At 38.6% G+C, this 12,983-nt stretch overlaps 1 protein-coding gene across 1 annotated transcript in view; it reads right to left on the minus strand.

Annotated features, from left to right (window-relative positions):
- The window catches only part of LOC143916579 (uncharacterized), a 590,438-nt gene that overhangs the window by 301,103 nt on the left and 276,352 nt on the right, over nucleotides 1-12,983 (minus strand). The gene's annotated exons all lie outside the window — the stretch shown is intronic.

A 12,983-nucleotide genomic window follows, 5' to 3' on the forward strand; every position in this document is an offset into this window, starting at 1 on the left:
GCACTGACAAAATGTACCCGCGACAAAATGTACCCGCGACAAAATGTACCCGCGACAAAATGTTTAAGCGACAAAATGTTCAAAAATGTTCAAAATGTTCAACCGTATCCAATATTTACGTATTTAAATTGAAAAAAAAAACTTTCCGAGCGTATGAACTCCAGATTACATTGCATTAGTTTATATGGCAGGGCTTCTCAACCGTCTCCAAAATTTTCTTTATTTCAAATGAATAATTTACTTTTTATCGTACACATCGCGGGCGTTATTAAATTAGTATAAATGACAGGGGTTCTCAACCGTATCCAATATTTACGTATTTAAATTGAAAAAAAAAACTTTCTGAGCGTATGAACTGCAGATTACATTGCATTAGTTTATATGGCAGGGCTTCTCAACCGTCTCCAAAATTTTCTTTATTTCAAATGAATAATTTACTTTTTATCGTACACATCGCGGGCGTTATTAAATTAGTATAAATGACAGGGGTTCTCAACCGTATCCAATATTTACGTATTTAAATTGAAAAAAAAAACTTTCTGAGCGTATGAACTGCAGATTACATTGCATTAGTTTATATGGCAGGGCTTCTCAACCGTCTCCAAAATTTTCTTTATTTCAAATGAATAATTTACTTTTTATCGTACACATCGCGGGCGTTATTAAATTAGTATAAATGACAGGGGTTCTCAACCGTATCCAATATTTACGTATTTAAATTGAAAAAAAAAACTTTCTGAGCGTATGAACTGCAGATTACATTGCATTAGTTTATATGGCAGGGCTTCTCAACCGTCTCCAAAATTTTCTTTATTTCAAATGAATAATTTACTTTTTATCGTACACATCGCGGGCGTTATTAAATTAGTATAAATGACAGGGGTTCTCAACCGTATCCAATATTTACGTATTTAAATTGAAAAAAAAAAACTTTCTGAGCGTATGAACTGCAGATTACATTGCATTAGTTTATATGGCAGGGCTTCTCAACCGTCTCCAAAATTTTCTTTATTTCAAATGAATAATTTACTTTTTATCGTACACATCGCGGGCGTTATTAAATTAGTATAAATGACAGGGGTTCTCAACCGTATCCAATATTTACGTATTTAAATTGAAAAAAAAAACTTTCTGAGCGTATGAACTGCAGATTACATTGCATTAGTTTATATGGCAGGGCTTCTCAACCGTCTCCAAAATTTTCTTTATTTCAAATGAATAATTTACTTTTTATCGTACACATCGCGGGCGTTATTAAATTAGTATAAATGACAGGGGTTCTCAACCGTATCCAATATTTACGTATTTAAATTGAAAAAAAAAACTTTCTGAGCGTATGAACTGCAGATTACATTGCATTAGTTTATATGGCAGGGCTTCTCAACCGTCTCCAAAATTTTCTTTATTTCAAATGAATAATTTACTTTTTATCGTACACATCGCGGGCGTTATTAAATTAGTATAAATGACAGGGGTTCTCAACCGTATCCAATATTTACGTATTTAAATTGAAAAAAAAAAACTTTCTGAGCGTATGAACTGCAGATTACATTGCATTAGTTTATATGGCAGGGCTTCTCAACCGTCTCCAAAATTTTCTTTATTTCAAATGAATAATTTACTTTTTATCGTACACATCGCGGGCGTTATTAAATTAGTATAAATGACAGGGGTTCTCAACCGTATCCAATATTTACGTATTTAAATTGAAAAAAAAAAACTTTCTGAGCGTATGAACTGCAGATTACATTGCATTAGTTTATATGGCAGGGCTTCTCAACCGTCTCCAAAATTTTCTTTATTTCAAATGAATAATTTACTTTTTATCGTACACATCGCGGGCGTTATTAAATTAGTATAAATGACAGGGGTTCTCAACCGTATCCAATATTTACGTATTTAAATTGAAAAAAAAAAACTTTCTGAGCGTATGAACTGCAGATTACATTGCATTAGTTTATATGGCAGGGCTTCTCAACCGTCTCCAAAATTTTCTTTATTTCAAATGAATAATTTACTTTTTATCGTACACATCGCGGGCGTTATTAAATTAGTATAAATGACAGGGGTTCTCAACCGTATCCAATATTTACGTATTTAAATTGAAAAAAAAAACTTTCTGAGCGTATGAACTGCAGATTACATTGCATTAGTTTATATGGCAGGGCTTCTCAACCGTCTCCAAAATTTTCTTTATTTCAAATGAATAATTTACTTTTTATCGTACACATCGCGGGCGTTATTAAATTAGTATAAATGACAGGGGTTCTCAACCGTATCCAATATTTACGTATTTAAATTGAAAAAAAAAAACTTTCTGAGCGTATGAACTGCAGATTACATTGCATTAGTTTATATGGCAGGGCTTCTCAACCGTCTCCAAAATTTTCTTTATTTCAAATGAATAATTTACTTTTTATCGTACACATCGCGGGCGTTATTAAATTAGTATAAATGACAGGGGTTCTCAACCGTATCCAATATTTACGTATTTAAATTGAAAAAAAAAAACTTTCTGAGCGTATGAACTGCAGATTACATTGCATTAGTTTATATGGCAGGGCTTCTCAACCGTCTCCAAAATTTTCTTTATTTCAAATGAATAATTTACTTTTTATCGTACACATCGCGGGCGTTATTAAATTAGTATAAATGACAGGGGTTCTCAACCGTATCCAATATTTACGTATTTAAATTGAAAAAAAAAAACTTTCTGAGCGTATGAACTGCAGATTACATTGCATTAGTTTATATGGCAGGGCTTCTCAACCGTCTCCAAAATTTTCTTTATTTCAAATGAATAATTTACTTTTTATCGTACACATCGCGGGCGTTATTAAATTAGTATAAATGACAGGGGTTCTCAACCGTATCCAATATTTACGTATTTAAATTGAAAAAAAAAAACTTTCTGAGCGTATGAACTGCAGATTACATTGCATTAGTTTATATGGCAGGGCTTCTCAACCGTCTCCAAAATTTTCTTTATTTCAAATGAATAATTTACTTTTTATCGTACACATCGCGGGCGTTATTAAATTAGTATAAATGACAGGGGTTCTCAACCGTATCCAATATTTACGTATTTAAATTGAAAAAAAAAAACTTTCTGAGCGTATGAACTGCAGATTACATTGCATTAGTTTATATGGCAGGGCTTCTCAACCGTCTCCAAAATTTTCTTTATTTCAAATGAATAATTTACTTTTTATCGTACACATCGCGGGCGTTATTAAATTAGTATAAATGACAGGGGTTCTCAACCGTATCCAATATTTACGTATTTAAATTGAAAAAAAAAACTTTCTGAGCGTATGAACTGCAGATTACATTGCATTAGTTTATATGGCAGGGCTTCTCAACCGTCTCCAAAATTTTCTTTATTTCAAATGAATAATTTACTTTTTATCGTACACATCGCGGGCGTTATTAAATTAGTATAAATGACAGGGGTTCTCAACCGTATCCAATATTTACGTATTTAAATTGAAAAAAAAAACTTTCTGAGCGTATGAACTGCAGATTACATTGCATTAGTTTATATGGCAGGGCTTCTCAACCGTCTCCAAAATTTTCTTTATTTCAAATGAATAATTTACTTTTTATCGTACACATCGCGGGCGTTATTAAATTAGTATAAATGACAGGGGTTCTCAACCGTATCCAATATTTACGTATTTAAATTGAAAAAAAAAAACTTTCTGAGCGTATGAACTGCAGATTACATTGCATTAGTTTATATGGCAGGGCTTCTCAACCGTCTCCAAAATTTTCTTTATTTCAAATGAATAATTTACTTTTTATCGTACACATCGCGGGCGTTATTAAATTAGTATAAATGACAGGGGTTCTCAACCGTATCCAATATTTACGTATTTAAATTGAAAAAAAAAACTTTCTGAGCGTATGAACTGCAGATTACATTGCATTAGTTTATATGGCAGGGCTTCTCAACCGTCTCCAAAATTTTCTTTATTTCAAATGAATAATTTACTTTTTATCGTACACATCGCGGGCGTTATTAAATTAGTATAAATGACAGGGGTTCTCAACCGTATCCAATATTTACGTATTTAAATTGAAAAAAAAAACTTTCTGAGCGTATGAACTGCAGATTACATTGCATTAGTTTATATGGCAGGGCTTCTCAACCGTCTCCAAAATTTTCTTTATTTCAAATGAATAATTTACTTTTTATCGTACACATCGCGGGCGTTATTAAATTAGTATAAATGACAGGGGTTCTCAACCGTATCCAATATTTACGTATTTAAATTGAAAAAAAAAAACTTTCTGAGCGTATGAACTGCAGATTACATTGCATTAGTTTATATGGCAGGGCTTCTCAACCGTCTCCAAAATTTTCTTTATTTCAAATGAATAATTTACTTTTTATCGTACACATCGCGGGCGTTATTAAATTAGTATAAATGACAGGGGTTCTCAACCGTATCCAATATTTACGTATTTAAATTGAAAAAAAAAACTTTCCGAGCGTATGAACTCCAGATTACATTGCATTAGTTTATATGGCAGAGCTTCTCAACCGTCTCCAAAATTTTCTTTATTTCAAATGAATAATTTACTTTTTATCGTACACATCGCGGGCGTTATTAAATTAGTATAAATGACAGGGGTTCTCAACCGTATCAAATATTTACGTATTTAAATTGAAAAAAAAAACTTTCCGAGCGTATGAACTCCAGATTACATTGCATTAGTTTATATGGCAGGGCTTCTCAACCGTCTCCAAAATTTTCTTTATTTCAAATGAATAATTTACTTTTTATCGTACACATCGCGGGCGTTATTAAATTAGTATAAATGACAGGGGTTCTCAACCGTATCCAATATTTACGTATTTAAATTGAAAAAAAAGCTTTCTGAGCATATGAACTGCAGATTAAATTGCATTAGTTTATATGGCAGGGCTTCTCAACCGTCTCCAAAATTTTCTTTATTTCAAATGAATAATTTACTTTTTATCGTACACATCGCGGGCGTTATTAAATTAGTATAAATGACAGGGGTTCTCAACCGTATCCAATATTTTCTTATTTAAATTGAAAAAAAAAACTTTCTGAGCGTATGAACTGCAGATTACATTGCATTAGTGTATATGGCAGGGCTTCTCAACCGTAATATAAAATCTTATAATGAAAATAAATAAATAAAAGCCAAAATTACAAATCTTTTCTTCATATGAAATAAGTTGTATTCAGTTGAAAACAAAACAAAAATCATTTAAACATAATATGAGCATACAAAATAGATAAAGAAAAAAGATCATCAATTGACATGTATTTTTAAAATCATTTTTAAATTTATTACTTAATTTTGTAATAATATTTATTTTAATAAATAAACAATATTCAATTAAAATAATACATCATTAATTGTAAGATTAAAAGTGATCTGCTCTCAAATAATGGAATCATCATAGTTCGAACTGTTGAAATGCACATGTCATTAAATTTAAAACATTAAAACACAAAATTTATCAATTTTCAGATTAAAACAATAATTGTTTAATTAAAAATTTAAAATACCTAACATCAGTGACAAATTTAGTTATAATATAATTGCTTATCAACAGCTACCGCTGCATAAAAAATATTGATGTCATTTAAAAAATTTGAGTATATTATGACTTAATTTATACATTCTTAAATAATAAGAAATAAATAAGCAAAAAGTTGTGCATTTGATGGAATATCGATAATAAGAGGAAGCTTTTATAAAAAAAAGATACAAACGCAAAAAAGATACTACGCCCCATGGGGGCCCAGCCTCATGGGGCGCAGCCCCATGGGGCTCAAAAGGGGGCGCCACAAGGGGCGCAGCCCCGTGGGGCCCCGAAGGGGGCCCGGGGGGCCCAGCCTCATGGGGCGCAGCCCCATGGGGCTCAAAAGGGGGCGCCACAAGGGGCGCAGCCCCGTGGAGCCCCGAAGGGGGCCCGGGGGGCCCAGCCTCATGGGGCGCAGCCCCATGGGGCTCAAAAGGGGGCGCCACAAGGGGCGCAGCCCCGTGGGGCCCAGCCTCATGGGGCGCAAGCCCTAATAGGCATTAACTAAGGGGGGCGAAGCCCTAGACGGCAATTAATCATGGGGGCGCGGAGGGGCGAAGCCCTAAAAGGCAACTGATCATGGGGGCGAAGCCTTAGACGGCATTTAATCATGGGGGCGCGGAGGGGCGAAGCCCTAAAAGGCATTAACTAAGGGGGGCGAAGCCCTAAACGGCAATTAATCTTGGGGGCGCGGGGGGCGAAGCCCTAAAAGGCAACTGATCATGGGGGCGAAGCCTTAGACGGCATTTAATCATGGGGGCGCGGAGGGGCGAAGCCCTAAAAGGCATTAACTAAGGGGGGCGAAGCCCTAAACGGCAATTAATCTTGGGGGCGCGGGGGGCGAAGCCCTAAAAGGCAACTGATCATGGGGGCGAAGCCTTAGACGGCATTTAATCATGGGGGCGCGGAGGGGCGAAGCCCTAAAAGGCATTAACTAAGGGGGGCGAAGCCCTAAACGGCAATTAATCTTGGGGGCGTGGGGGGCGAAGCCCTAAAAGGCAACTGATCATGGGAGCGAAGCCTTAGACGGCATTTAATCATGGGGGCGCGGAGGGGCGAAGCCCTAAAAGGCATTAACTAAGGGGGGCGAAGCCCTAAACGGCAATTAATCTTGGGGGCGCGGGGGGCGAAGCCCTAAAAGGCATTAACTAAGGGGGGCGAAGCCCTAGACGGCATTTAATCATGGGGGTGCGGAGGGGCGAAGCCCTAAAAGGCATTAACTAAGGGGGGCGAAGCCCTAAACGGCAATTGCTCATGGGGCGTGGAGGGGCGAAGCCCTAGAAGGCAAAGGCTCAGGGGGGCGCCGAGGGCGAAGCCCTAGAAGGCAAAAAAAAATTTTGATTTTTTTTTTTTGATTTTTTAAAAAAACTTAAACACGTTCGTTACAGTACTCTTATTAATTTTTCAATGAAATAAGAAAAAAATACAACAGTCGAATAGTTCCGTGCAGTCTAAAATCCACATATAATTTTATCTAGTCTCATTTTATTAGACTTGTCCCATAGACGAATCTGTATTTTTCACCAAATATCTTCCCCTATTGCCTTCTTCACAAATCATCACTAAGGTTCGGCGGGACCCAGTGCTATTTGGACAAAAAATGGTATCATCATTGTCTATTACAGTAATTAGTATTAGTAGTATTTCAATGTAATAGATAATGGTAAACTGATTTTTTGTCACAATAGCACTGAGCCGCCCGGATCTGTAATCATCACATTATACATACACATATTAGATCTCTTTCTCTGTCATCTGTCATCCCTATCATCATCGCACTGTGACTGATTAGGAGCACGGAAAAGAACCCCCAAGACGGAAGCATCTATCCCACCACGAAGCTTTTCCCGAGCAGCTCTAATTTGGACGATCAAGTCAAGTGGCAATGTACCCGCGAGAATCTGTAGGGAGTGTGTAGACGCAGTGCGATAGGCCTGTGTAAGGGCAATCAGAGGAAAATGTTGACCACTATTTAATGTACGGCGGACCGTCTTTAATTCGACACGATGACCCCAAATGCTAAATGCATACATCAAAGAGTTCACAAACACAGCATCGTACACCAAGCGTTTTTCATGGAAGCCTAGACCCCAAGAGCGACCACAAAAGCGACCGATACGACCAAAGGACACTTTAGCTTTATCTAATGCTTTCGCAATATGATCATTTTTATTTTATTTTATTTTACTATTTCTTTTTCTTTCTTCTTATGTATATTTTAATTACTATTTCTTTTTGTTTATTGTAAAACTAAGAATAGGATTTGTGCATTTTATTTATTTGATTTTTACACCTATGTTTATTTTTTTTTCTTATGTATTATTTTTCTTTTTTTTTATTTATTATGTTTTTCTGCTTTTGCATTTTTGCTTTTTATTTTATGTATTTTATATTTTGTTTTTCTTTATCAAATGTAGGTCACTGTGGCGCATTAGGATCTTCCTGTAATTCCACAATGGTCTAAAACTAACTAAAAATAAATAAATCATTGAATGAAAGTCCGACATCGAGAACAACACCTAAATAAATGGACTCGTTGACAAATTTGATCCTACAGTATCTAAGTTTGATATATAGGGCTGTGGCGGCTCGCTATACGACATGGTCGAGTTTGGTCACCTTCCTGCGAGTGGGGACCAACTCGGCTGGGTTCGGAGAGCGGCTACTCACTCTGCCTTCAGCTGTCATAAATAAAACACGTGCATTAACATGCCAGTCGTCTCATTCGTTCATCCCCCATAGGGCTCTAACAAGAGGACCCTTCATTAGTAAACACTTGGACTTACTGATGAAGGGTGAATGTTATGTATTTAAAATATTGTCCCGTGATTAAAAGGGTTCGGTGATTACTGGTCACAAATTACTCGTCACAAAGTCACTAAAATCTCTATAACGGAACATCTGGCAGCCGAAAAGTCCATCATACTGTTACGGGGTCGAGAAGGAGATGGTGTACAAATATTATAGTCACAGTTTTTTATAAGATCTTCTTTTAATAATAGTAAGTATACACGAGATTAATGTACAAGTTTGTATTACACGTTACTAGTTAGTAGTTTACTATGTAGTTAGGCAGTTTAATCACAAGTGCCTTGTAAGACTGTTTGATCGCAAGTTACTAGTTACACTGTTCAATCGCAAGTTACTAGTTAGAGTGTTTGATCGCAAGTGGTCTTCCATATGTTTTACATCAGTATATATTTAATAAAGGTAACAATTTGGACCAATCATAGTTCGTGAGAAAATAATATTTTTAGGGGGGAACTCGAGTTAAGTAAAACAATATCTTAAGACTTTAATACTTTGACCCTTGAGTGTATCGAGAAATGGTTTACACACAATTAGTTACACAATTAGTTACGCAGGTTTAAAAAGGAGTCGAGTCGTGTGAAAAATGCTGGTAAAACTATAAAATTAATTAAAGACAATATTTTTGCATATGTATCCCTTGAGGTCAGATACACAATTCGTCGTGCGGATTAAGAAGGGTTTTGATATTTGGGGGAAACATAATTTGTCACGCTGGTGGCGTGGAAATAAGAAATAAAGTTATTTAAAAACGATATTTTTAGTGTTAACATATGTGTTTTGAATGTATCGAGAAATGGTCGAGTAGATGCACAGAATTCGTCACGCAGATAGCATTGAGTCGTGAGAAAAATGCAACTAAAACAATAAAGATTTTGGAAGTCTCATAAATAACATTAAAGGAAAATATCAATTAAGCGTACGTTCAAAGAATCAAGATAACAAGCGGGAATAAAGAGTAATATAAGTACATACATAGGTTGTAAGATATTCACAACATAACAATACTAACGATAACTATCATAGTGTAACGTATACTAAACAGAGCCGCCGAGTAACTGCGAGCGGATTAAGACGGGTAGACGTCCTGAGAGACCGTGAGACCGGTGTAAGTGGTTTTAGGGATTAGCGACGAGCTAAGTGCATGAAAGCTAAACAATGATTGCACTTCTCATACCGTGGGAATACATATCCGAATACGTGACTATACTGTAGGTAAACAGATTAGACGTCCTGAGAGATCTACCCCTTATAAGGCGGTACGTAGGCGATATCATGTCATTCTGGATTGAACACTAGCAATACGTGTAACTCCTTAATCATCAATAAATGCTGTGAAACGACTGTTGGCTTTTTACTTGGATCCTCCACCCACCAGCACGCAACACTGGTCGTCAGAAGTGGGATCCAAGATGGGCCGTGGAACAAAGTCACCAGCGAAGGAAGAGAAGCTACAGCGAAGCCATCTTCGGGAGCTGTAGGAGAGAGTTCGAGCCATGGAGACACGAAACAAAAAAATGCAGTTTTCACTGCAACACACAGAATCGGTCATCACATTTTCGGTTGTCGAATTGCAGTTATCACTGCAACTCGACTTTGACATTATCGGCGGTGGCCGCCAAGAAGTCATCGGGATGACGGAAGGAGGTTACGAAACGGGAGGTTTCGTACAAGTGCTGCCGGGAGAGGACAACTTGAGGCGTTGTCAAGGGCAACATCGGAGAGCAGCATCCGGCAATTGCAGAGTCATCCAAAGGGCGACCGAGACGAGGGCAGTTCGCCAATTCGCCGCAAGTAGCAATAATTAGCGGCTGTAGGTGACGACGATCCACGGGAAAGCATCGTCGTCAGAAGAGGAGTGGAGATCAGGAATGGGGAGGAGCAAGAATTCATCGGGATGACGGAGGGAGGTTGCGAAACGGGAGGTTTCGTGCAGGTGCTGCCGGGAGAGGACAACTTGAGGCGTTGTCAAGGGCAGCATCGGAGAGCGGCATCCGGCAGTTGCAGAGTGGTCCAGGGGGCGACCGGAACGAGGGCGGTTCGCCAATTCACCGCGGGTGGCAGGAATTAGCGGCTGTAGGTGGCGTCGATCCACGGGAGGGCGTCGTCGTCAGAAGAGGAGCGGAGATCGACTACAACTGAGAGATGTCGATTACAAGCCACTATTCCCTTCAACTGTTTGTTGAGGGCAGATGTCAACGAACTGAAAAAAAAAATCTAATTGGAAACTAGTCGAGTCTAATTGGAAGAGTCGGAAAGTAAACGGATTGAAATGGAATTCAATCGGAACCATGCAACGGCAGAGAGGCACATTTATCAGATTGGATAAATGTTGGTTGGTCAGTCGGCGGAGTCAATCAAGTCACTTTTGGGAGGATAGAGGCACCGCTTCAGAGGGAATGGCAACGGAAGCACGTTCTGGGTGGAACGTTGGTCTGCAGCAAGATGCTGGGCCACATGAGAGGAAGACGGGGCCACCGCAACAAATTTGGACGTTGGGGAAACGAGCGACTTGGATCAACCACGTGAGGGCATTTGAAACCGAAGAAACGCCAGATCGCGACTTCAACGAGAGAGAGTGGAACAATTGATATACGTCAACATCGAAAAAAATCTAGTTGGAAACTAGTGGAAACACGAGTACCTGAAAAAATACATGGACAGTTGCAGCAGTGTTTAGATCATCTCGCAGATGTAACGGGAAAATACATCAGAAAGAAATGGATTTCAGTTGGGTCAATGGAACGGAAAAGAAGCACATTCAACAGAGTGGCAGACTGTTGGGTGCATATTTACCAAGGTCAATGGAACGGAAAAGAAACACAACCAGCAGAGTGGCAGACTGAGGTGTGCACATTTTCCAGGGTCAAGGGAACGGAAAAGAAGCACCACCAGCAGAGTGGCAGACTGAGGGGTGCACATTTTCCAGGGTCAACCGTCACTTTTGTGAGGATGGTGGCGATTCTTGTGGGACATGGCTTTGGAGCACGTTCTGGGTTGAACGTTGGTCTGCAGCAAGATGCTGGGCCACATGACAGAGGAACACTGGGCCACCGTAGCAAATTTGGACGATGGTGACACGAGAGACATGGACCAAGTCACTTTTGTGAGGATGGGAGCCATTCTTGTGGGACATGGCTTTGGAGCACGTTCTGGGTTGAACGTTGGTCTGCAGCAGGATGCTGGACCACATGACAGGAATACGGGGCTGCCATAGCAAATTTGGACTTTGGTGATACGAGCAACATGGACCAAACACGTGAGAAAATTTTGGACCGAAGAGCTGACAAAGAATGATTTCCAAATGTAAAACATCGGATGACTAATTTTAGGGGATTAGAAATATAACTGTAATTGTTTCCATTGTAAAGGTGACGTAAAGTGAAGTGTAATGAAAGTTTTATGTAATTGTTTCCATTGTAAAGGTGTCGTAAATTGAAGTTTAACGAAAGTTTTCATGTAATTGTTTCCATTGTAAAGGTGACGTAAATCGTAGTGTAACGAAATTTTAAATGTTTTTGTTTACATTGTAAAGGTGTCGTAAATTGAAGTTTAACGAAGGTTTAATGTAATTGTTTAAATTGTAAAGGTGACGTTAATCTAACTGTAACAGAATTTAAATTGTAAAGGTAACGTTAATGTAACGGTAATAGATTTTAAATGTCATTGTTTCCATTGTAACTGTAAAGATAACGACTGTAATGGTAAATGTAACTGTGACTGATATCGAAGATAAATGTAACTACTGCAGATTTATCAGTTATGATTTGTTGGTCAATCGGGACGATTTGACCTAAGTGGGGGGCAATGTAACGTATACTAAACAGAGCCGCCGAGTAACTGCGAGCGGATTAAGACGGGTAGACGTCCTGAGAGACCGTGAGACCGGTGTAAGTGGTTTTAGGGATTAGCGACGAGCTAAGTGCATGAAAGCTAAACAATGATTGCACTTCTCATACCGTGGGAATACATATCCGAATACGTGACTATACTGTAGGTAAACAGATTAGACGTCCTGAGAGATCTACCCCTTATAAGGCGGTACGTAGGCGATATCATGTCATTCTGGATTGAACACTAGCAATACGTGTAACTCCTTAATCATCAATAAATGCTGTGAAACGACTGTTGGCTTTTTACTTGGATCCTCCACCCACCAGCACGCAACAATAGTAACGAGAACTTGAGTGCCAAATATTGTGTATTCGCGATTTTCATGGCAAAAATTGTCTTTGTGACCACCCCAATGTGACGAATAGTCTAATTACCGATTAAAAGAGGCTGTGGGAATCTCGTCACATTCACCAAAACATTTACTGCGACGCAGAATACATTTCCAAAACCAGTCGAAGCACACCTGCAGCCATTAAACTAAACTCAAGCGGAACGGTGCCAAAACCTTCGAGAAAGTTCCACCCCTACCACTCGAGCGGAACCAAACCAGTCGAAGCACACCTGCAGCCATTAAACTAAACTGAAGCGGAACACCCCTACCAGTCGAGCGGAAACAAACCAGTCGAAGCACACCGCAGCCATTAAACTACATCGAGCGGAACGGCGCCAATCATTCCAGAAAATTCTACCCCATCGACAAAAGCACATTCCTCGC

The sequence above is a fragment of the Arctopsyche grandis genome, chromosome 9 (genome assembly GCF_051622035.1).
Source record: "Arctopsyche grandis isolate Sample6627 chromosome 9, ASM5162203v2, whole genome shotgun sequence".
In the NCBI taxonomy this organism is placed as follows: domain Eukaryota; kingdom Metazoa; phylum Arthropoda; class Insecta; order Trichoptera; family Hydropsychidae; genus Arctopsyche; species Arctopsyche grandis.